The sequence below is a fragment of the Chiloscyllium punctatum genome, chromosome 37, assembly GCF_047496795.1.
Source record: "Chiloscyllium punctatum isolate Juve2018m chromosome 37, sChiPun1.3, whole genome shotgun sequence".
Lineage (NCBI taxonomy): Eukaryota > Metazoa > Chordata > Chondrichthyes > Orectolobiformes > Hemiscylliidae > Chiloscyllium > Chiloscyllium punctatum.
The window spans coordinates 40,521,595-40,548,083 of record NC_092775.1 but is presented as its reverse complement, the minus strand read 5'-3'; the positions used below and the strand labels follow the sequence as shown (position 1 = coordinate 40,548,083).

The window sequence follows — 26,489 nt, the reverse complement described above, 5'->3', positions numbered from 1 at the left end:
TGACTCTGACTTCAGTGGTGTGTACATTGTTGGAAGTGATTCTGAAAGATAGGATTTATATACATTTGGGGAGGCAAGGAATGATTAGGGATCGTTAGCATGGTTTTATGTAAGAGAAATCATGTCTCATAAACTTGATTCGGTTTTTTGAGGAAGTAACCAAGAAGACTGAGGGCAAAGTGGTAGATATTGTTTACTTGGACTTCAGTAAAGCCTTTGACAAGGCTCCACATGGTAGAGAATTAGTAAAGTTGGATCATATGGGATTCAGAGTGAACTTGCCAATTGGACACAAAATAGGCTCTTTGGCAGGAGGCAGATAGTGATGGTAAAGGGTTATTTTTCAGATTGGAGGCCTGTAACCAGTAGTGTTACACAGGGATTGGTGCTGGGTCCACTTTTATTTGTCATTTATATGAGTGATTTAGATGAGAATATGGAAAACGTGGTTAGTAACTTTACGGATGACATCAAAATTGGTAGACAATGGACAGTGAAGAAGGTTATCTAAGATTACAAAGAGACCTTGATCAATTTTGTCAGTGGAGTGAAGAATGGCAGATGAAGTTTAATTCAGATAAATGCCAGGTATTGCATTTTAGTAAAACCAACAAATGCAAGGCATATACAATTAAAAGTTAGACCTTGGGTAGTGTTGTAGAACAGAAAAACCTAGGGGTTCAGGTACATAATTCTTTGAAGTTTGCATCACACATAGATAGGGTGGTCAAGAAGCTATTTTACACACTTGCCTTCATTACTCAGACCTTTGAGTGTCGGAGTTGAGATGCTTTCTTAATGTTGTACAGGATATTAGTGAGGCCTGTTCTGGAGTACCATGTCCAGTTCCGGTCTCCCTATTATAGGAAGGCCATTATTAAGTTGGAGAGAATTCAGAAGAGATCTGCCAGGATGTTGCCTGGAATGGAAGGTTTGAGTTATAAGGAAGGCTGGGCAGGCTGGGTCTATTTTCACTGGAGTTTAAGAGGTTGAGAGGTGACCTTATCGAGGTTTATAAAATCATGAAAGGTATAGTTAGGGTGAATGGCAGGTGTCTTCTTCCTAATGTGGGTGATTTCAAGACTAAGAGGCATTTTTTAAGGTGAGAGGAGAAAGATTTAGAAAACACATGAGGGACAAATTATTTTACACAGAGGGTGGTTCATGTATGAAATTAACTTCCTGAGGAAGTAGTGGATGTGGGTACAGTTACAATGTTTAAAATACATTTAGATAAGTACATGAATAAGAAATGTTCAGAGGGATATTGGCCAAGTGAGGCAGCTGGGACTAGTTGAGTTTGGGAATATGTTCAGCAAGGACTTGTTGGACCAAAGGGTCTGTTTCGGTGCTGTATGACTCTATGACTCTATGAGATGATGGCCGCCCACTCTCGGATCCGGCATAGTTCAATCACAATATCTTGGGACATATATTGCCTGCATCATGCAGACTGTTCTGCATTATGATGGTTGATGTAGTTTAGATATGTCACCTTTTTCTTCACCAGTCTTGACCATTGCTCATTATAACATTAGATGGAGTTGGGCCTGAAAACTGTTAAATTTAAAGTGGGTCCCTGAGGACACAGTATAAATCATTTGTAAAGGGGATAAAGAAACAAAGTATTTCAGTGTTTTCAAATAAATAAGATAATGTGTAGAAGAATGAATCTACACATTAATGTAAAGCACTCGGGGAAAATCCACGCAGACATGAAGAGACTGTGCAACTCTATACAGACAGTTGACTGAGGCTCAAATTGAACCCAGGTTCTTGGTGCTGTGAGACAGCAGTACTAACCAATATACCACCGATGGAGTTTCTTTTTTGAAGAAACTCTCCTTATACTTCCTCCTTGTTTTCCTTCGTCTTTTCTTATTTCCAGATGTTCTGTTTCATATGTATCATTTGTAGGGGCTAAAAGTTCTGAAATTCATTACTCTGTTGAAACACCTGAACCCCAGGGAAAATAATGCTGCCAATTACATAGTGTTCATTTACACCAGGTTATGAAGCTTCAGGTGCTTGCAATCTTTGCTATTCATACTTTAAAACCTCTGGACGATTGACAATTTCTTCGACCAGCAACAAAAGGACCTTTTAACAGTCAGGGGAGTAATGAATAAATGATCTTCCAGCTTTGCTCTTGCTAATTCTAATCTCAATAGCATGTTAATTAGTTTGTAGCATTCATGCTGAGTCATGGGCTTGGATGTATCATAGGTTGAGATGGGGGGGGTATGATATGCTGTGGGACTAGTTGTTGATGCATTGCCTGACAAAAGAAATTTGATTCTGGGTTAGTGGTGCTGGAAGAGCACAGCAGTTCTTGCAGCATCTGAGGAGTAGTAAAATCGACGTTTCGGGCAAAAGCCCTTCATAAGGAATACAGGCAGAGAGCCTGTATTCCTGATGAAGGACCTTTGCCCGAAACATCGATTTTACTGCTCCTCGGATGCTGCCTGAACTGCTGTGCTCTTCCAACACCACTATTCCAGAATCTGGTTTCCAGCATCTGCAGTCATTGTTTTTACCAAAAAGAAATTTGAGGATGGAGCGAGACATAGCTTGGCAAAGATGGGATATGGGGAATGTGTAGGGCATGATGAGGTGTGACTGGTGAGAATAGAGGCCTAACGTTCTTAATTGAAACCTCATAACACTATGAAAGGCATTTTAAACATACCCCCTTAGCAACCGACAACCTCTGACGCTGGTTCCAAAGTATTTCCTGGGTCAAGTTATCCTTACTTTTGCAGAAATTCATGACCATTGTGGAGCAAAAGGTGCCTCTTTTACAAATTGTGTATTGTACACATAGTATCCTTTGATATAATAAAGCACCATGCACTGGTCATGTGACAAGAATTAAAATCTTAATAGGTATTATTTAGTTTGATCGTTTTATTTTGAAATGAGAGCCTACAAATTCATGCCAACAGTACTAAAGTACATTCAGTTTGCAGAATTCTGGTCTCCCTGCTATAGGAAGGATGTTGTGAAACTTAAAAGGATTCAGAAAAGATTTACAAGGATGTTGTCAGGGTTGGGGCATTTGAGTTATAGGCTGTTTAGGCTGGGATAGGCTATTTTCCCCAGAGCGTCAGAGGCTTATAGAGGTTTATAAAATCATAAAAGGCATGGATAGGTTGAATAGCCAAGGGCATTTCCCCAGGGTGGGGGAGTACAAAACTCGACAGCATAGGTTTAAGGTGATGGGGGGATGATTTAAAAGGGACCCGAGAGGCAATGTTCTCATGCAGAGGGTGGTGCTTGTGTGGAATGAGTTGCAAGAGGAGGTTGTGAAGGCTGGTACAATTACAGGATTTAAAAGGCATCTGATGGGTATATGATTAGGAAGGGTTGAGAGGGATATTAAGAGATCAATTAGATTAATTTAGGATAGCTAGTCAGTATGGACAAGTTGAACCAAAAACTCTGTGTCCAAGCTGTATATCTCTATGACTCTATACCATTATTTTGTTGGCTACTTTAATGGAGGCGTCAACACTTTTCATTTTAACTTGTTAAGCAAGCATAAATTTAACATTTTTCACAATAATTTTAAATTGTAATCTTTTTTTGTATAACTCTCTTTAGAAGCTATGTATGTAAAATATATTTAAGTAATATTTACATCGGTTCCAAGAATGAATAAGCAGTTATGATTCCAGAATCTATCAATTAGAACTAGTCTTAAAAAGGGAGGAAGCAGGGATTTATGTCTCAAATTTGTGTAAAAAGATTAGTATATCTCCCAAGGTATTGCACATAGGGAGTAAGACCAAGGCACAAAATGCTAATGACCAGCACGTTTCCCATGAGAAACACCTCTAATTAATTAATTTCCCACATGCTCACACCAGAATGAGATCAGAATAAGTTTAGTGTGCTTGCTGTTCATAAGCTCCAAACTAAAAGTATACCACAGAATAAGGCATTTCAACCTAACCCACCTATACCGGTGATGGTTCTTCATTATTACTCTGATTACATTTTATTTCCAATTATATATGTTCTTTGCAAAATATTGATATTATCCTATACCCCATTGTGAGCCCATTCTGCCCTAAATCAAAAAGATGTGCCTTTAATGTACATTTTAGAGTCTTGAGCATGACTCCCAGACCAGAGTGGGTAAATCACATTCCACAGTAGCGAAGCTGCATTGCATTGCAACAATGCATCATTATGATAGTACAATTATGATAATAAGTAAAACTTTGTCTATTTCAACCAAAACCTATTTCAAGGTGGCCTCTTCAGAGCTAAATTGATTAATAAAGTAATTGCATAACAATGTTTAGTTTACTTGAAAGCTAAATGAGTTTGAATATATTTTGGTTATTGCTGCACTTAAAAAGAGTGTTATTATGATTCAACGAAAAGTAATCACAGATTTAAATGTAAAGAAGTCATCAACAGATAGGAAAATTACAAAAAAAGTGCACTGAAAAATGTTAGCTCTATTAACATTAATATTTTGCCAGGACTGATACTGCATGATAAAACCAACAAATAATTCAATGATATAATTTTCCAGCCGTCTATTTCTCAGTAGGATTATTTTAACACAGTGTTAATTTTAGAGAAAAACTTTGATCTTTTGGTTCTTTGAGCATCTGTAGCATCTATATACAATTGCCAAATCCAGATATAATGCTCAGGCTGAAATATTACTTCAGCTGTGATCTAGGCTAACACTTTGGCACAAGAATGGGAAATTGCTGCATTGTCAGAAAGACTACACCTTTAAAATGAATCATCATCTGTATTTTCAGGTGGATGTGAAAGATGACCTGATACTTCTTGAAAAATAGGGGAAGAGCACTCCTAACAACCCCTAACCATTATTCTTTGGCTAAATGCAATTTTCATCAAGTTTAGCAGAGTGATTCTCACCATAAGACCAAATGAGCTGTCTTGCCAAACTCTTACTAAACTCACAGCTGTTTTTGCTATTTGAGCTGTCATGGTGAAAATCACACACTATTTCCACTCCTTCTAACTATGCATCATTTCCAGAGCAACTCATCACTCACTGGAGATCCTGGAATGGATTGTCATGGATGTACTTCTGCTCACTGAATTGGAAGGTTAGTTTTCAGACACTTCATCACCATACGAGGTAATATTTTCAGTGAGCCTCTGGATGAAGCACTAGTGGTGTAGCCCACTTTCTATTTATGTGTTTGGGTTTCCTTGATTACTCAGATCCCTTGGCATCATGATAACCCACAATCCCACCAGCACACTAAAACAACAGCTAATGAACTTGAATGGCCCTAATCAGGCAACAAACAAAACTAATGTCATTTACTTAATACCTTGCAAGAACTGTAACAAGCACTACCTTGAACAAACAGGCAGAAAACTACCACCAGGATATATGAACATCAACTAGCCACAAAAAGACATATGACCCTTCTCACTAGTATCCTTACATATGGATAAGGAAGGACACAACTTCGACTGGGACAACACATCCATCCTAGGACAAGCCAAACAGAGACATGCATGAGAATTTCTGGAAGCATGCCATTCTAACCAGAACTCTATCAGCAAACACATTGACTGGGATTCCATTTACCACTCCGAGAAAAAGAACAGTAAATGACATCACCATGAGAAATGACATCACCATAGGAAATGTCATCATCAACCCAAGGAAACCCAAACACATAAATAGAAAATGGGCTGTACCACCAATGCTTCATCCAGAGGCTCACTGAAAATGTTACCTAGTATTCAAAGTTTGGAAGAAACCTAGTATGCTGACAAAACATCTGAAAACTAACCTTCCAGATCAGCGAACAAACCTAAAACCAGAACCTCAACCTGAACTACAAATCTTCACAAAACTCACTAATGGATCGGCATCCCTATCACTGGTACCATATTAAAGGCCATTATGTATCTGGAAATGCAGTGTCAGTCTGGAGCTCTCCTGTACAGTTCCTGACATTTCCCCAGGACATGGCAGACAGGGAGGTGTTACAGACTTTCTGTTCCACCAGAACCAGAAGTAGAGACCACAGCACCTGACCGTGCCAGCCCCATCTGAGATTGTCACCCTTGGTAAAACAGTCTCAGTGTCTGGAGGAATGCCCAGCATTGTAGGAATGACTTTCTCCACTCTGCCAGTGTAAATGCCACCATTTGTCTCTGATACCTCCCATTCACTCTATAGCTGTTACTTTACCAAGGTGCATGCCGTAACACTCTCACTAATGCATGCAACACCTTCACCACTCACCCTCACCCTCACCCATCCCAAACCATGATACCACTAACCCTCCACTAACTCACTCCAGAAACCTCTTCACCCGCAACTAGAGCTGTAATAGCTGTGTTCACCTTTTGTATTATGGATACCTCAGTCATTCCAGAAGGAAAGCCCATAATAGCACAGAAAGAGTTAAAACAGGTGATGTTCAGCTCCCCACCCTTTATGGGGAGAGGACCCTGACTCTAACTGCTGGTATCAGAGGCTATGCTTGATTACTGATTCCCTGAGCATTGGCTATCCCCCGAATGGACTGAGGCCTGCTAACAATCAAAACAACCTTCCCTGCTTTACGTCTGTTCTAAATGTTATGTCAAGACAGGCATCTCTGTCTGAGAAGGCAAGGAAAAAAGACAATGCAAGGCAATGCGAGCAGCCAGATAAGGTCAGAGGGAGTGAGTGCTTTGACAGCAAATGAAGAACTCAGAGACGCAGCCTGGTTGAACCCATGAGTTGGGTGTGACTGCCTGAGTGCAGACAATTACAATCGTATTAGCTTGTACAGCTTGACATGAAGCAATGAAGGTACAGAAGTGTCCTGCAAGTAAATTGGAGATGTACCATGAGAGTTCATAGATCCTGGCATGGGTTAGATGCCAATGTTGATGGATGTGATATGTAAGTGCTGTCAATTGAGTTTACCCAAGATGTTAGTCCCCAGTGTCCAACGTAAAGCTCTTTGGAGCAAGTGGCAAATTAACCTGCCAAAACCTGCTCTGGTTTCCATGTCAAATTTTCCTAACAGCCAGTTTGCATGGACAGTGGCGAGTTGGGCTGTTTACAAGCCATCTGACCAACAATAAAACAAACATCAATTGGGAACCATTCCGGTGAAAATCTTGCTTATCACTTCAGCAAAGAGAGGGAAGTTAAGGCAAGGCGATGTCAATGTCAAAACTATCATCCCACTCAATTCTACCACTCATTTCACCAGAGTCCATGTCACTTAGAGTCTGGTAACAGTCTGCCCTCTGTACCTTAGTTATTAAGTGACAGTCTTTTTAAGAATAAGAGGTAACTAGTTGGAGAAAATGTTGCAAATACTAGTAGAAGCAAGACTCTATCAAATCAACCTTCATTAAAAAACAATTTTGCTGAAATAGTGATAATGAAATAGAATAATTAATTTCTATGTCGAATGATACTAACTAGGTAAGTGATGTTTGATCTTTTACATTTGATAGATGGTTTAGTTTGATAAATAAATAATGAAGCTATAAAGTAAAACTGAAAGTTTCTGTAATGGGGACAACAACTCCTCAACTTTCTTTGGGTCATCTAACTCACCCCACATTATTATTTGAGTTAAAGGTCGCAATTTCGTGTATTTATTTCCTTGCCTCCTAAATTGATTTTGTATTAACAATGTTTTTGTATATAGGCCGTTGATTTTTATACGTGATTTATTTAATTCCTTGCATAGCCATTTTTATTTAATTATTTAATGTCAGATCAATGGGACATTCTTTCAGCAGAGATTACTGGAACTGATCAGTGCAGTGCCTCTTGATCATTGCACAGAACCCCATCAGCAATTGCTGCTCAATCAGCAAAACAACTAAAATTACAGATGAATATAGAATATGTCAGCAGACAGAATTTTTGTGAAAGAATAAATTCAACTCTTAGGAAAAGCCATCTATGTTCAGTTCCTGAAAAACATTTAGGTTTTCTTTTGTGTATTCAAAAAGCAAGAATCTCTCTTTTACACAAAACTTTATCACATCCTAGGCACATTCCAGTACTTTACAATCAATACATTACTTCAGATATTTTGTCCTGCCAAAAGATAACTAACAGGATACGTGTGTAGGAGCTAAATATTTTGTGTGAAAAAAGACCAGAGTACACTAATATTAAAAAGAGAAGGTACTATATTTCCACGTTGCTTTTCACGAAGTCAAAAGCAAAGTTTGACATTGGTACATCTCTACTAATGCAATGAATATTCTAGCATGTTTAATTTTGGAGTAGGAGGCCACAAGATAATTAAAGCCCTTTCCTGTGTCATGTTTTCATTAGCACTTTGTCCTGACTTCTAGTATAACAATGCTGGAGCATTATTTATACCCACAGTAGTTCTAAATAAAGAACCACTTTTTTTGTGGTTCAGGAATGACCACATAAATAAAAAGCAATTTTGCTTTGAGTCAAAGTGATACACATACAAATTAGTTACTTATTTCAAAAATCCCTGCCCAGACAATATTAGTGAATGGACACTTGATACGTTTCTATGTAAGCTCTTTGCTGCCTTATTGTCAGTCGACACCAAAGTTTATCATATCAGTCAATGGAATGTCATACAAAGATATCCAAGAATTTTCTTTCACTTTTCTGCTCATTTTGGATAGTCCCAGGTTGCATAACTGAGCAAAATCAGGCATGGAGATTACTATCGTTTTCAGTATCATATATTCCTCAAATCCTTTCCCTCGACCTACTACATTCTTTCCTCCTATTTCTCTGAAGGGACATTATATCTCACCATACTTAAATGATAGAAAGGTATTCTCAATACAACCCCAGCTGTTCACAATATGTATTAATGATGGGTGAGAAAACTAAATGTAATGTCTTTAAGTTTGCAGATGACACAAAGCTAGGTGACAGCATGAGCTGTGAGGAGGATGTGGAGATGCTTCAGTGTGATTTGGACAAGCTGATTGGGCAAATGCATGGCAGAAGCTCTATAATCTGGATAAATGTGAGGTTATCCACTTTGGGAGCAAAAACAGGAAGGTGGATTATTGTCTGAATGGCTGTAAATTGAGAGAGGAAATGTACAACGAGTCCTGGGTGTCCTCATCCAGCAGACGCTGAAGGTAAGCATGTAGGTACAGCAAGTGGTAAAGATGGCAAATGGTACGTTGGCCTTCATAGCAAGAGAAAACGATGTATTGCTGCAATTATACAATGGTCTTTGTGAGACCGTACCAGGAATATTGTAATTACGGTCTCCTTTTCTGAGGAACAATGTTCTTGCTATAGAGTCATAGAATCATAGAGATGTACAGCATGGAAACAGACCCTTCAGTTCAGCTCGTACATGCCAACCAGATATCCTATATTAATCTAGTCCCATTTGCCAGCACTTGGCCCATATGCCTCTAAACCCTTCCTATTAATATACCCATTCATGCCCTTTAAATGGTGTAATTGTACCAGCCTCCACCACTTCCTCTGGTAGCTCATTCCATACATGTACCACCCTCTGCATGAAAAGCTTGCTCCTTAGGCATCTTTTAAATCTTGCCCCTCTCCTTAAATTTATGCTGTTCAGTTTTAGACTCACCCATCCAGGGAAACGACCTTGTCTATTTACCCTATCCATGCCCCTCATGATTTTATAAATTTCTATAAGGTCACCCACTTCAAGGAAAATAGACCGAACCTATTCAGTCTCTCTCTATAGTTCAAATCCTCCAACTCTGGCAATATCCTTGTAAATCTTTTCTGAACCTTCCCAAGTTTCACAACTTGATCCATCCTTTTCCTCCAAGCCTAGCTACAACCAACTTTCACCTGGATAACTTGCCCAACATATCAATATGACTAGGGAAATGGTTTGGGAAAATTGATGGTACTAAAGGCTGATAAAGTCCCCAAGGCCTAATAATCTACACATTAGAGTGCTCAACGAAGTGGCCCTAAAAATAGTGGATGCACCGGCTGTCAATTTTCAAGAGTCTATAATCTTAGGACTGCAAAAAAATATTTACCAGACTGATTCCTGAGATGGCGGCATTGACATATGAAGGGAAATTGAGTCAGGATTATATTCGCTGGAGTCCAGAAAAATGTGGATTGATCTCATGTATAAAATTCTAACAGGACTGAATAAGATAGATGCAGGAAGGATGTTCCCAGTGGTGGTAGAATTCAGAACCAGGCAACACAGTCTGAGCATATGGGATAAACTATTTATGAATGAGATGAGAGAAATATTTTTGTCGAGAGAGTGGTGAGCTGGTCTTATTCACGATCACAGAAAGCAGTCAAGCTAAAACAGTCTACAATTTCAAGAAGGAATTGGATGCAGCACTGGGTGCTAAAGGGATCAAAGGCAGTAGCCTGGGGGTGGAATCAAACCCGGGTCCCTGGCATTGTGATGCAGCAGTGCTAACCACTGAGCCATCACGCTGACCATTCAGGCAAGTATTGATCACTCATTGTTCAGCTGCTAACTTGATAAACCATCCTTTCTAAAAAGTAGTAAGGATCATACATTTGACATGGGCTTCATCTCACATCATTGTGATTCAGTCTAATCTCAGTCCATTGAATATCAGCATAAAGTCAAATTGGAGTCCGTCACTCCGTGGGTTTCAATAATGGCTTGTGATCCTGTTGCCGTACTCTCCATCAAAATTTATGTCAAAAGGCACGTAAATGGAGTCTGGACAAAATCCTACACAGCCAAAGCAGTCAGTTGTGAGGGTTTTTCTTCTCATTTTGATCATGTTACACTTCAATGATGTGTATTCTGATGTCTAATTAGGGATCCTCAAATGGATCATACATAGTCAAAACCTCCAGATCATAATTTTGGATCATAACTGTATGCAATTGAGCACTCATAATTTTTATTGATGTGCTCCAAGTTTATTTCAATTTATCAATGAATCTTAAACCAATCTAAGTAAAGACTTCTCCAAGAATAGAGTAAAATACTGGATGCTGGGATACTAAGATGCTGGAAATTGTGTCCAGCAGCAAATATGCCAAAACTACCTAGCAAGATGGATAGAATCTGTGGAAGAAGAAACAGTTGACATTTCAAGACAATGATCCTTTGCAAGAATTAACCAGCTAAGTATTTTGTCATTTTCTGTTTCTCTCTTTTGACTACCTCAGTGGTTCTATCAGTTAAATGAGTAGGCAATAGCAAATGTTCCAGGTCTGCTGCTGTGTGTACTGCTCACTGCTATAATCCAAGGTGGAACAATAGTGTTTCAGTTAGCATCACTGGCTTCAAGTTAAAGAGAGAACAGGCGCAGGAGGGGCTAGAACAGAGCAAAATTGCAAATCAAAGGCACCTACAAGAAAATGCTATGACCTAATTTTCTAACATGAGTAGGTATCCTTATGAAAAAAGAGAAGAATATTAGAGGATGGGAAAAATATGTAATTATGTCCTTGCAGCACATCAAAAGAAGGTTTATTGAATCTAATGTTGGAGCATACGAATTGGTTGATTTTATTGATTAAAAAAGTACCTCCTCTTTTCCTTCCTGTTAATTGGTGAATTTTGACAGTCAGGAAAGAACCAACCATTGATCATAGGTATACAGGGCATTCCTAAGAGAAAACACTATCCAGTATTAGATCTAAGTTGAGCATTTAAGTGCCATTTAGTTCTGGACTCTTACATTGAAAATGTCACTGAATTATTGATCAGGAGAATTAGAATGCAACTCCAATGTCTGAAATACTCCACAGGCAATTACTTCTGTCATGAGTCTGGCCATTTATTGGAAAGGATTTTCAGAATTCTGCATCACTGAATGAAATATTATTATTAGCAAAGATGTCTATTCACATACTTAGTGATTAGTACTCAGAATTTAGACATTTTTAATAAACCTGCTTTATATTCGGTGATAATGCTAATTTCTTGAAAACCAGAATGGGATATTTGGTCGTCTGTATATCAACATTAATGGATAGAAGGAGAATGGGTAAAAAGTTTTGTTACTGCTGCTCTGTAACACGAGGGCCATCTCAACAATCGACAACAGGTGTATAAGTGGCACAGGGTAGGTACTAAATTAGAAGAGTAAATCTTGCATAACTTTATTTTTGCCCATTGTTTTAGCAAGCTAGAGTGGCACAGGGTATGCCTAATGAGTATGCCTCATTGTAGCTTCAAATTTGATGCTTTTTTAAATAACTCCCTCAAAAAGCTAAGTATAAATTAAATTTCCTACAGTGTGGAAACAGGCCATTTGGCCCAACAAGTCCACACCGACCCGCCAAAGAGTAACCCACCCCAACCCTATATTTGCCCCTGCCTAATGTACCTAACACTACAGACAATTTAGTATGGCCAATTCACCTGATGTGCATATCTTTTGGACTGGGGGAGGAAACCGGAGCACCCGGAGGAAACCCATGCAGACACAGGGAGAATGTGCAAACTCCACACAGACAGTCGCCTGAGGCGGGAATCGAACCAGGTCCCTGGTGCTGTAAGGCAGCACTGCTAACCACTGAGACACCATGCCGCCCCTTTTCCATTTCAGAATGTTTCACTGCCAATGAGATAATTTCAAGGTACATACATTGACATAATGTAGACAAATCAGCAACCCAATTGCCTACACTGAGAAAATAACCAAATTATCTGTGGTTAGCAGTGGTTATTGAGGGATGAATGTTGGTTGGGACATCAAAACAAATCCTCTGCCCTTCTTTAAATAGCTCTTTGAGCTCTCTTTCATCCATCTAAGAGGGCACCTTGATTCCATGTCACTTCCAAAAGATGCACTTCCATCAGTGCAGCATTCTGTCAATAGCACACTGATTATGTACTCAAGGCTTGAGATTTGAACCTTCAAACTCAAAGGTGAGAGTTCTCTCACTGAGTCAGGATTCAAACCTCTGTTTGCTACAATTTGGATCTTTGTATATGTTTTGTACCCTAATACAATAATGCTTTTGTTAGACTTCTTAAATAATTTTAATTTTTATCATAACTTTTCAGGAAAACTAGTGCCAAGCTGTGCTTGAAGCAAATTTGATGCAGTATTTTGTGGTTGAGGCAATACAAAATGGGTGACAAAAGTGCAGGTTCAGCAGACAGCAGATTATTCTATAGATTGTGGTACCTAAAGATGGCCGTTTCAGTTTGCTACATGGATGAGTTGATCATTTTCAAGTGGCAAAATCCAAATAATTCTGAACCATGTACCTTTGAGAGGAATTCTGTGGAACATCTTTAATCTCTTTGTGTAAAATACAAGTGCCACAGGAAAATACTTAAATAACATCCATATAGCGGCCTCAAAACATCTAATAATATCATTCCTTCATGTTGATAGCATGAATGTTGGACATATGTAGTGTTGTTGACAGATTTTATACAATATACACTAAATTAACCTTTTCCTACCATGCTCACATATGTTTAGCACTAAAATACCCTCATTAGGATCCTGTAAATAATCCAGTCATTGCATAAGGAAAGGTTCATTCAGAAACTGATTTTATCACTCACAATCTCTGTTAATAGAGATATGATTTAGCATGCCTTGTCAAAAAGGTAGGGGAGAATGTTGTCTTCATATCATGTTTGCTGAAGCTACTGCAGATAATCTCATATGCAGAGCTTGAGAAGCAAATGATTAAGAGAGTATAACACATAGCAGGTGTCCTGCACATGGAAGAAACCACCTCAGGTGGCAGATCTACCACAACAGGATATAGCCACATGAACTATATACAGGAGCTTTGAATAAATGTCCTGAGGTTCAGTGAGAGCATTGTGTGTTAGATGCTTCATTGGTCCACAATGATCATAGAAGTAGTCAACCATCTGTCATGCAGTAACTGTAGAGAAAGTCCCTTCTTCATTTTGTGTATGAGGGTGCTTCCAGCCTTTGACCCAAAAGCAACTTCTATGTGACATATTGCTCCATCAGAGGTATTAACTGAAGTTCCAAATTGCCTCAGGACCTATCTAAGTAAACAGCCAAAACCAAAACAGAAACAAAAGGGGAGTTTGGTAAACTCTTTGCCAAGTTCAAAGGTATTTCTAACTGCACATGCAAAGTGAGTTGTTCATCTAATAACACTTCTGTGACATACCTATTTACAGAACTATAAGATATGATTCAACAATCGTCCATTACCAGTGAGGATTAATGTTCCCCAGTGTGGTAATTGCAAATAGCAATTTTCCATGCATTAACTTAATGGGTGTACAGGTACTACTCCCCACTGGGATCAGCATGTTGCAAAACAGCCCTGAAATAATGTGTAACCACTGAAAACAAAATACAGAGCAAGTCAGGTTTCTCAGAGTGCTACACTTTCTGAGACAATCAAAACTCTTAGTATCAGAAAAGAAAGAGGACATAGTTACTCAAAACTACACGCTGTGTTATCGCCATTTCTGATGATGTTTCTACATGTCAATGACACTAAGAGGATATTGCTTTTAGCAAGCTAATGTAGACACAGTGGAATGTTATACACAGACCTGAACAACATGGGTGCTACAGTGACAAATATGGCAGAATCGTGTGAGAGATCAAGCTAGCTCAACATCAGGAATAACTTTGCTGTAACCTTTTAAGGAGGCAAGTTTCATGGTAGACAGCAGCAAGTTGGTTATTGTTTGTTAACGATTTTAATCTACAGCTTCATATCCTACCACCCACCATGAGCAAAGTAGATGCTGACAGATCTCAACCTGGAAGTCAGAGCAGACCCCTCATAACTTCAACTCACTACTTGCTCCGAACGATCTCCATGTTGGACAGCAGGCACAAACATTCCAGGGCATGGATCTCACATCCATAGACATTAGCATCTGGCCTGTGCCAGCCTCTAAGAAGCCTCACTGCACAACTCACCAAGATTCTCACAGAATCTTGGCCTTTTTGCACCTTGTTCCCTCAGTCAGAGATACCAGGCTCACCATGCTGCAGTATTACCTTGCCATTGAGGGCAGGCAATCAAAGCAGCAAACTTGTCAATGTTGTCAGCAGTTTTGGTGAAGTCAAGTGAGACAGTGTTCAGTCAGGGGATTCTGGCACAGTAGGTCAAGGCCAACCTCCAATAGGAGTTGAAGGATCTGGACGGTCAATCAGCCAATCAGTCAGAGTCAGGATCATCTATCTCGTTCTAAGGGATTAACAGCTGAATTTTAGCCCACTTTTTTCTGCCCTATTGTATGGCTATTTTCCTCCAAGAATGAAAGAGAGGCACGTATAAGGGGGATGGCACAGCTCATGATTTGATTCAGATGGGGGATGTCCCAAGCAGGTGAGTAAGCCAGGCAGTGGACATGCAGGGTTCATGGCGTGGGGCTTTGAGTAAGATGATAGTGAGTGAGAGGAGATGCTGCAGGTAATTGTGAAAGTGGTGGAGCATGAGCCTTGGTGGAACATTGGTGCAGCAGCAGAGATAGAGTGAGTGCGAGAGATCTAAGAGAAGATGGTGTCACTTATGCCAGTGGAGTGAAGAAGGTTATTGACCTTCTTCCCACTTTGCATTGCATTCCTCCAAATGGTTGAGGCTGTATTGACAACCTCAACTGTCAATTAACTTACTGGTGGAAACCTCAGATAAGGCTGGTGTTAGTCTAGTATCATGGTCTCTACTGCCAGTCCTGAGGGTAGTGGTCAACATACCTCTGTACTCCCCTGTCCATCAGGACCTCCAGATCCCTGCCCACAAAGGGAAGATACTAGTTTTTTCTTCTATTCCATGTCCTGGCCACATGTAAGGAATCATGGAGGGCAGCTCCAGACTCCGTGTCCAGGTAGGCAACATGTGCTAGGCGTGCTGATCCATACCTGGATATTTTGGCAATGGCGAGTTTTTGAGGGTATGGTAAGTAGTAGATTGGGATGGAATCAAACGATAGAGTTGGGGAAGGTAGTTTATAAGGCAAGTTTGATTCACTACAATGAGAGATCTTACTGAGCCTCACAGAAAGAAATGCTCTATGTTATTCAACGACACTGATGGTTAATCAAAAAAAATTAAGAATCAGCTGAATGTACTTAATAGACTGTTTCTATATTGCTAATCTTTGATAATTACAATGAATTTTAATCCGGAGACTTGTCGTTTCAACTAACTAATCAAGTAGCTTTTTATTAGCATCTTTTATGGGTGTTTATAATCAACATCTGATTGTAATTATGAATCAATGTGCAGCAGTCATCAACCTAATCTAGGTTAAGCCAAGTATAACCATACTTGGTTATGTGGTTCAATGAGTAACATGACTGACTGATGATGGTTTCAAAATAGATAATTCAGGGCTACAAAGGCTGTTGAATGTTTACAAAAAAATTGGTTAGCTATCGTTAAATTATATATGCGATTTGAATCACTGGTAAGTAGAAAAGACCAATGCTTATTGTACATTAAGAGTTCACCAGCAGTGAACCAGCAGTTATAGTTATGGATAAAGATTTGAAATTTGGGAGCTTTTCTCCACTTCAGCAAACAATACACTGAAAAATTCTAGCAAAGGCTTTTCAAAGCAATGAAATATTTTGAGGATAAGAAAGATTGGGCAGAGCAAAATGATTTTAAAGTTGGGTCCATCTAATGACTGGAGGATCAGTAGGAACCCAGCCGTACCTATGCCACCCCTCACTAACTTGATTTAATGTCAATCAGGCATTTTCTTGGTTGGCAACTTCCTTGACACCCCTAGAGGAAATACCTACCTCCAAAAGCTTGCAGCACATTACAGGCCACAATATGTCAGTATCATCAACAACACTGGGAATAGTGGTCACTGCCAGTCCTGAAGAAAGAACAGCTGAAGATCATTCCTGAAGAAATGTGAGGCAGTATTGTGAGTGCCTGTCTTGGAGGCTCCTGCAGTGTTGGGGAGAGGGATTTAGATTAAAGGGCAAGATGGAGTTCTCTAACAAAGACAGTCCTTGCTGCAGATTGACCTCTATCTTCGTGGGCTACCCAAGTGTGAAGCATCCCTGTCAAGCATGCCACAGTCATACCTGCAAGTGTTTACCTGGTTGGTTGTCCATATGGTGTGGTCCCCACCAATGACAGTGGCATGAGGCCTTTAACTGGCCCTTAAATAGGCAAGGCTTCCTTAGCTCCTTATTGTCCAGACCTAAAAGGGAGAAGTCAGGAAGGCAATCAGGTCTCTGCTGAATACATTCTTTTTCTGTACCTTCCTGCCCAATTAGAATTAGAATCCCTACAGTGTGGAAACAGACCCTTTGGCCCAACATGTCCACTCTGACCCTCTGAAGAGTAACCCACCCAGACCCATTCCCCTTCCCTATTACTCTACATTTATCCCAGCTAATGCACCTAACCTACACATCCCTGAACACTATGGACAATTTAGCATGGCCAATCCACCCTAACCTGCACATCTTTGGACTCCAGACCCCTGGAGGAAACCCACACAGACATGAGGAGAATGTGCAAACTCCACACAGATTGTTGCCCGAGGCTGGAAGTGAACCTGGGTCCCTGGCACTGTGAGCCACCGTGCCGCCCATTTGGCCTCCAATCCACTAACAAGGGAATCAATAAATTCTACCCAATGTTTTCACGAATTGGTGAATCAATGACAAGAGGCTTCTAGACTTAAAACTAGAAAATAAAAATGAGAATGAGTGCAGCAAAACAGAGTTGTTCATCCTTAGTTTAATTAGTGAAATGGGCTGAATGACGTCCTCCTGTACAGGAGATCCTACGATAACAATAATTTCTAAATTAGAGTGTGCTGTTTATAAAGTTAACAAAATGTTCAAATACATTCAATGAGTTGGATGACCTACTTCTGTTCCCAAAGCCTTTCATGCAATTTGATTCTTCCCCAGCGTATTCCCTGGCTTGAGGCTGCAATATTATGTTTATTAACTATCGATGTGCATCATCCATTTTAATCAAGTAGTGCTTACTCATCGTTAGTTAAAACTCAATCACCATAAAGAATGAAATTCATATTAGTTCATTTCTAATCACAGTAGTCAGGATGTACAAACAAGTGTGATGTAGGCTTCGAACAATGTAGGAAGAAATAGGATGGACCTTCCTTTTTTAGCTCAGTGGAGTTGGATTGAGTTTTTGCCCTGAGGCTTGATTATCTCATCAAACTCACCTCATTAACTGCTGAAAGTGTCCCTCTTGTCCACTTTTGAAATCCATCTTAACACATACTGTTCCCAGAACAACTTGCCACTGCCAGGATATCCCAGAATTTACCAGCATTCCCAGCACCAGTGCCATTTTCATTTTGCACACAGACAAATACTGTCAGTCTGGAGCTGGCCTGCACAGTTCCTAAAATTTGCTCTGGACATGGCAGACTAAGGAAATTGGCATCCTGCATGACGGGCAGGGAATGGAGGCTCTGCTGGACAGGGGGTTGCAGAAGAGGGATGCCTTTTATCCCCACACCAGCAGAGGAGGTCATGACACCAGCCAATGCCAGTCTGGTCCGAAGTTGCCACACAGGTCAGTGCAGCCCCAGTATTCTGAAGAAATGCACAACACGGTAGGAAGAAAATCAACAACCTTTTACTCTTCGCCAGTCTATGTGCCAGCATCATCTTTCCAATACCTCGCAATCACTCTACCTCAGCTCTGTATCCACAATACACCAAGTTTCATGTTCCATCATTTTCACTATTACCTGCATCATCTTCCCTCACTTGCTGTCACCCATCCTAACCCCTGACACCACTAATCTTGCATGCCGTCTGCACTTCCCATTCACTCAAGCAAGACACATCTCCATCCTGCACCAACAGTGGCAACAGTGCCACCCATCTTGATTGCCCTTAATAACTGCCTCTCGCTCATACCAGGAAGGAAACTGCGACTTTGAATGCTGGTACACCTTAACCTCTTTCAACTAAATATTGGAATTCAAAACCTTTTTATTCAGCCCCTGTTGGAGATGACCAATGTCCTTGGCCAATCTCTCAACATTAATCAAACTGTTCTATTGTTGCATGTTCCATCATCAGATGCTACCTGCTCCACTTTCCTGCCTGGCATTAAGACCTGAATGAGGCAAAATTTCAGAATTAAGTTCGCACTCTTTGATTCGATGCCTTGACGTCTTGAACTTCATTTACCACTTCAAATTTTGTCTAATTCTGAAGAATCTTGAAGCACCACTCAGAATTTAAGATAAGCTTGCTTCTCACAATGTTCCATTAGATACCATCAGTTTTCCCCATCATTATACCTTTATATATCTCCAATAATTGATTTCAAGATGCTCATCATAACTTTTAACTCTCTGCCAGGGCTCACTGCTGCTTACTTTAGTCATGTCCACCAACTTTACATTCTAATATACAACTACCATACTGATTCATTCAATATTCTAGTTCCCTCTGCTCGACCATTTTGAATGAGTCATCCTACCCTTTGTGACTTGCTCCTTTTCCCCCGATCCTCATTTTGTTCTGGTTATTTGCACCACCTATAAGAATTATTTCAGACATCTTTCTATAGGGAGTGTCATAGAAAAATTTACAAATTCCTGTTATCAGACTCTTAATGTTTGTAACATTTAAAGGTTATATTGTCTCAAGGCCTGCTGTGTTCCTGACTTCATAACTAGGGTATGTTTGAAATGGTAATAGTACCAAAAATAATCCCAAATGTTTCAGTATTACATAAACCACTAACATCTCAAAAAGATTGCAAGTGAAGCAGTGTCCTCGAAATTATGATGATTTAACAAGTGAACACTTAACATACTTCTGTAACTCCTCTTAATTGAAATAGTAACCTGTTTTATCGTCATTAAAATAGTAAATAGAAAAATATCATACGAACATGATAAACATTTATCCATTCATCACAATTGATAATTTCTAGTTGCATTTGTGGTAATTTCTTCTCACTTTTAATAAGATCATTTATAATGCATTGTGGTTTTAACAATACTTTTTCACCAAACTTATTTTATATTTCCTGAGTCAATTGTTCATTTTTTGTTAAATTTGGTGTATAGTTAATCAGCCATATACACAAAATGCAACCTCAGAATAGAAGCCACTTAATAGTTGAGATAAAAGTGTTTTATCAGATTTTCACTCTCTCTTATATAATCCTGTGGCTTTTTTATATGTTGAGAACTATCTTTCTATAATTGATAAATTTATAAAACGTCTAATGGATTTTCACCAACTTCACAAGTCACTTCTCATCAGGATCTTTATTCTGTTTAAGAACAAACCCAGACAGTACAAATTATTGAGCTGACCTTGTGTCTCTGATCACTCACCTTATTACCTCAGTATATCTGTTATATTTTTTTTAAAATATACACAATATATTTATTGCTAATCTGCTACAGGAATTAAGTATTGTGAACAGTAATAATTTCATAATATGTCAAAAATGGGCACCAATTTCACAATATCCAACCAAATAATTTAGACACAATGTATAAATTATAATAAAAAGAACACTGCATGTCAGGGTGTAAACTTTCCAATTGAATCTCTTGAAGTGTGCAAACTGACTATCAAGTTTATCCTTCTAGTACATTGCCTATCCTAATGAATCCCAGCCCCATTAACTCTTTTTGTATCAAATCATCTTTTAGATTTATTAAGGCAAAAATGTTCTGGATTCACTGGCATTTAATCATACTAATTACAGAAGTAGGCCATGATTTTCGTAATATTTTTGTCTGAAGCACAGAGTCTTTCTGAGGATGAGTTGGAAATTGGTCTCAGGTTGATCGACTGCTTTGGGGAAGGACGTAAGGTTTAAAGTGGTTTCTGCCTGTGCAATGCTAGCTGTCAGCAACAAACTGCTTTACTTCTATGTGGTGTTACTATGTCAGCACAGCACCATGTTAGAGTATCATACCCAGTTTCCCAGCAACACCAAGTTGAATCACATCAAAAAACTAATGTGTCTCAAGAGAGTTACAGTTCCTTAACTTGTCCATTGAAGCTCCATCAAATCACTTCTCATATACAACATCATCCCTTCAGCCCATAGAAAGTTGTACTTTTTCAATACAGTAACAAGGCACAGAAAGTTATGGACCAAGTGTTGGAAAATGGGATTTGAGTAGTTAGGTTATTGTTTTTGATCAGCACAACTCAATGGGCAAGAGGACCTTTTTCTATATTGTAGACTTCTAGGACTTCACGACTTGAACTCTAGCTCTAAAAGGCTGACTGGGTATTGCACTGATATCAACAATAAATTCCCAATGGGACTTAAACTTTGCCAAGTCACCTATCTCAGTTAGAGTGGGAGCAATCAGATGTGCTTCCTGGTCATTGGCAACAAATCATTCATCGCATCTTCAGATGGTAAATTTTAATACTTGGCCAGTTTGCCAAGAGGTTTGTTTCAGAACTGCCAAGCTGAGATGAACAACCAAGTGCAATATTGGGCAGAGATGATAAAAGGACAAAACTTGGTGCAAAATAAACTTATTAAAATTTGCTGCAATAGCCTGCAAAGTGATTATTGCATTTAGATTAAATAACCTACACTATGAAATAAGCAATTTAAAAGCACATTATATTTTTATTTGAATCATCATCTCTTGATATACTGAAGTTAAACATTATTAAATTGATAAGCACAGGATGTACAGATCAGTGTGTACTGACTTATTGACTGGAAATTCTTGATTGAATATTTCATCCAGAACCATATTAATCATGTAATTTTTGTTTGGAATTGCATGTTTATAAACAGCTCAATAATAACTTGGATTTATTTTTTCTATGACCTTTAATAATGAAAACATTAACAGTAAATAAAATTTATATGATATGCAAGTACTGTTTTACAGAATAACATATTCAAATGTTGAAGAGTATCATTGCTTATCATATTTGAAGTTTTCTTTAAATTGTAGATCATAAATGAAGGGATGACACCCATAGTTCAGGCTAGTACAAAAATTTGCAAGTGGAAGAGCAACCCTTTGGCTGTTCATTGAAGTTGTTGGTGGGGGGAATCACTATATAGGGCTGGATTTTACAGGCAGTAGAGTTTTTTGCTTGTCCTTATCCCCTCCCCATTAGAAAGGTTGGTCACAAAACAATCATCTTTATAAAGGCTAGTCTGAAGTGTGAGGCCTCAATGAAAAGAGAGTAAAGAGTGCCACCTGTCAGTGAGAGCAAATCCCACCCTTGAGACCTGCTGAAAAGTCTCTGAAAAACTGGTGGCAGTTCAAGAGGTGTCAAAAGAATGCAAACTCAGTAGTGCTGAGTCTCACAATGAAGAGTATGATGAATCCCTGACTTGTGTAAGTCTGGGAATTTTGGGAAGGGAGGCATCAGGCACTCTGTGGAGTGTGAGGGACGTGGGTGTGAAAGTTTTGGAATCCAGACAGGAACGCACAAAAAAAATTATCATCTTGTGGACGTGCTCTATGCACACAACGCACACTAGAAAGATATGTTCCTCATCAATTTCGCTTTTTCAGATGGTTAAAGCAAATTGCACTATGGTGTAGCCAATGTAATATTTGGATCAATTGACTCATTAACAAGCTCAATTGCCCATTTTTTAAACACAAAAAGGATTTTTAAAAATTGTTTTTAGTCAACTTGCTCAGAGATATTATGACATGCCTCTGGAGCAGGTGGAACTTGAAGCCAGGTCCCCTGGCTCAGAGAGAATGATGCTGCCACTACACCACAAGAGTCCATTGTTTATTTGTGATGGCAGGAGGCTGCCAATTTTAGTGGCCTCTTACCTATTGTATTGTAGGAAACTGGTGTGTTGATGTTGTGTTCACAGCCCATGTGCTGCCTGAAAGCATCATGATTTATAAATATAGAATCATAGCCATGGTGGTTGATGTTCTATTGCAAAAAAAAAGCAAAGCCTTGTGTACAAGGATGTAAACCCTGAAAGAAGAAATTGAATGTAAACATCAGCAAGAAGATGGACAAAACTGGATAATGAACAAAGGAGCTCATTGATTTGGAGAAGTAACAAAAGTTAAACAGGGCAGAGACTTGGGAATCCCTGAATAAAAACACAGTCAGAGAATGAGTCATTTATTGCAGTGTAGTAGTAGGCAGGTCCTGTGATGTTAGAATAAATCAAACTATTTGTGCCAAAATGTCCTATCCAGCTTCAAGGTTTATTGTTGAAACATGCATTTACATGACAGTTGAAAAATGAATTAAAAGTCTCACAAATCACTGTCAATCTCAGATTCTCATTAACTGAAGGCTGTTCAATATTAAAAGACAAATATAAATCAACGAAATGAAAAGTAATATACGGAATTATTGTTCCACTGATGAAGATGGATCAAATAATATAAGATGAATCTTGTACCACTCCCAGAAGCAGAAAACAAGGCAGGTGGGGAAATTGTGAGAAGTCCCAAAGGTGGGATGAAATCTAGCATTTAATTTCTCTGAACTTTAAAGACATCTTTGCATGTATTTGCATCTCATAAATGCATATTAAAAGACTAAACCATGAGAATTAAAATACCCTTCCCAATTATGTTCTCTAAGAGTATGTAGCTACACCAATTCCAGTCTGCGTATAGGAAGCATGCAGTAAGTGAGATGCTGTACTTGCTGGACTTTGCAATGAGTAACCACTACTTTGTCCTCTTTGGGGGCCATCCTGCCATTAGCACAATTGAAATTACTTGGCGATCATCCCAGTTGTATGAGTCATAAAGCCTATCTGATAGAAGAGTCTGGAGTGTAATGGACATGGGTCAAGGAGATTGGCCAAGGGAAGCACAATGACAGGGGCATGGTGGAAGGGTCAGTTGCTGTTTTGTGGCAGTTCTCCACTTCAAGAGTCTGAGTAAAATCAGAACACAGCAGATGCTAGAAATCTGAAACAAATAGAGAGATGCTGTAGAAACTCAGCACTGTAGAAACTGGCAGCATCTGTGGAGAGAGAAATAGAGTAGCTCTTTCAAGTCTTCTTCAGAACGAAAGAAGAGTCATGCCAGACTTGAAGCAGTAACACTCTCTCTGTCTCCACAGGTGTTGCCTGAGTTTCTTGATCAATTTCTGTGTTTGTCTGTGAGACTAAGAAATGTTTTTACAGGAAATGAATGCCTTCCTGGAGGCCATTTAAATATGATGCCACGACCTTCAACCCCTGAAGGTAATGCTGGGAGTGTCAATTTCCTGCCTACCTTGCAATAGATTTTGCCATGCTTCTCATTTGTGTGTACGTAATGAACTGAGAACCATGTTATTGCATGAAAAAGGCTGGCCTGCCATAAGCAGACATGACACTCACTTTCATGTATGCCACTGAAGTTAAGAGTGCATAATGGAAAACTCCACATATATACAAACAAAAAAGCAGTGAATTAAAATAGTTTGCAACCAATGTGTTTGTAGTATAATTTTAGAAATCAACTGAGCATTCATTTCTCTTGATAGACCAAAAATAGAACAATTAATATCAAGAATGCCCGTAGAAAGACAGGTTATATTCCTTTCCATTGTTATGAATTTGAGTTACATAGTAAAATTTAATTTAAAACATCATTTGTTTCATATTCTTTGAAAAATGACAAAGTGTACACAAACTACACAATGAAAATCTTCAGTTCTTCCAAATCTGATGTAGTGAAGCAAAAATCAAATACATGAAAGGGTAAATACAGTACTGGCTGATCAAATATCATTCATAAAGTATAATAGGAAAATACTAATACTCTACCAATGAAATATCTGACTTAAGGACAGCTTCTATTTAATACAAACCAAATAGTAAAAATAGTAAATAACCAAGTCAGGAACAAGGAAATAAACTTTAATGTTACCCAATTTCATTTGAGGGTAACTGATTTTAATGGGAAACCTCTCATTTGTCTTCAAATCAAATTTATTAACTGGCACAAAAACAGAGGTTGCCGGAAAAGGTCAGCAGGTCTGGCAGCATCTGTGAAGAGAAATCAGAGTTAACGTTTTGAGCCTGATGATCTTTCCTATTAACTGACTCACTAGTTTACATAAGGATATAACTGGGGAGATTTTTATAAATTAGACTTTGCAGAACAGTGTGTTATGTGACAGCAAATGACAATGAGAATTTAGAAAGGGAAAGTCAAAACATCCCAAATGATTTTCCATCCATTTGTTTAGCCAGTAATTCTAAATAGTAAAATTGAACGTAAGGTTTCAGCAAATGCCTGTTTTTTTTGGATGAAGGAATTGCAGTGTACACTGAAGACATACTTGTAAGTATTGTAATGACCTTCACCACTTTAGAGGAACAGGAAACTTCTTGTAAAATAAATACTTACTCTGATTAGAGAAATAAAGTAGGTTATAGGAGAATGTACTCCCTTGATGGCATCTCATATAAAGACATACTCATGTTCTACAAAATTGTATCTACTGACAAGATAATAATTGCATGTTCAGTTCCTGGTCCGTACCAATTCAGAGCTGTCAGATAGAATAAGAAGTGCTGCTATATTTGACTTCTATATGCCTGGTCTAAGAAGAAAAGAATTCATGAGATTATTTATTCTGGACACTATTTAGTGACCCCAATGGAAAATGTGCATTTTCCAAACATCAGGTGAGAGTATTAGGAGAAGATTTCTTGTGTTAATTGTAACCCTTGGTGAATTTACTCAAGTAGATAGCAAGAATCCTTCTACCCCACCACCAAAGTGGAAACGATGCCCTTCACAGTTCAACACCCTGACAATGGTATTGTGCAAGCTAATGCATGAATGTTGGTCACTTGGCTGAAGGACTGGATGATAATCAACCATACGTATAAAGTTGGTGACAGAGATATTTATAGGCAAGAAAATGAAAGGCAAGTTGACGACCCTAACGGAAACTCTGAACAATGATATACATTAACTTACTCATAACCAGTGGTGGGAATGCTTTTTTTTAGTTTGCATGTTTGACTCAGCAGAAAATGTGAAGATTATAATCTTAAATATTTTAATGTTTTCTTTATTTTCCCCTGTCTTAACCCAATATTTTTTGTATATCCTTGCATCTCTTTCTATACCTGACTCAACATTGAATTCACCCACCTCAAATCCCAGTTCTACGTTCAGACTTTGCCCTAATGTCCTAATTTTGCATTTCATTTGGCTGAGGAGATACACAATTATTTTGTCACAGATGCTTGTAGGGAATGACATGTCCAACTCTCTCCTGCAGCAATTTGCGGGACACATTCGACATTAAATGGACAAGGTGAAGTCTAACTAACAGTAGGCCCTTTTCATTGGGCTGCTCCAATAATACTTGGACAATTAACTCTTAATTCAACTATGTTAATAATGCTTTATCCAAAGATTTTTCTGTCATCAGTGCATATATTTAAAAACTGATTGCATTTGTTGATGTTTTGCTCAGTTTTCATTCTATTCAATCAATCACATGGGAGGTCTGACATGTAAACCTTGCACCATAATGCATGGCTTTTGAAGCTGATCTTTTTGTATCAGAATGCTGCTGACAAGGCTGGCATTTATGACCCTTCCCTGATAAAGTGAGACTGATCC

General features: G+C 38.8%; 1 protein-coding gene and 1 long non-coding RNA gene across 5 annotated transcripts in view; one reads left to right on the top strand and one right to left on the bottom strand.

Annotated features, from left to right (window-relative positions):
• Positions 1-26,489, top strand: part of kcnb1 (potassium voltage-gated channel, Shab-related subfamily, member 1) — a 368,666-nt gene that overhangs the window by 196,007 nt on the left and 146,170 nt on the right. The gene's annotated exons all lie outside the window — the stretch shown is intronic.
• The window catches only part of LOC140463032 (uncharacterized), a 41,780-nt gene continuing 38,301 nt past the window's right edge, over positions 23,011-26,489 (bottom strand). For both annotated transcript variants that reach the window (XR_011954580.1, XR_011954581.1), the window contains exon 3: positions 23,011-24,892. This is a non-coding gene — a long non-coding RNA (uncharacterized lncRNA). The remainder of the gene's footprint in view (positions 24,893-26,489) is intronic.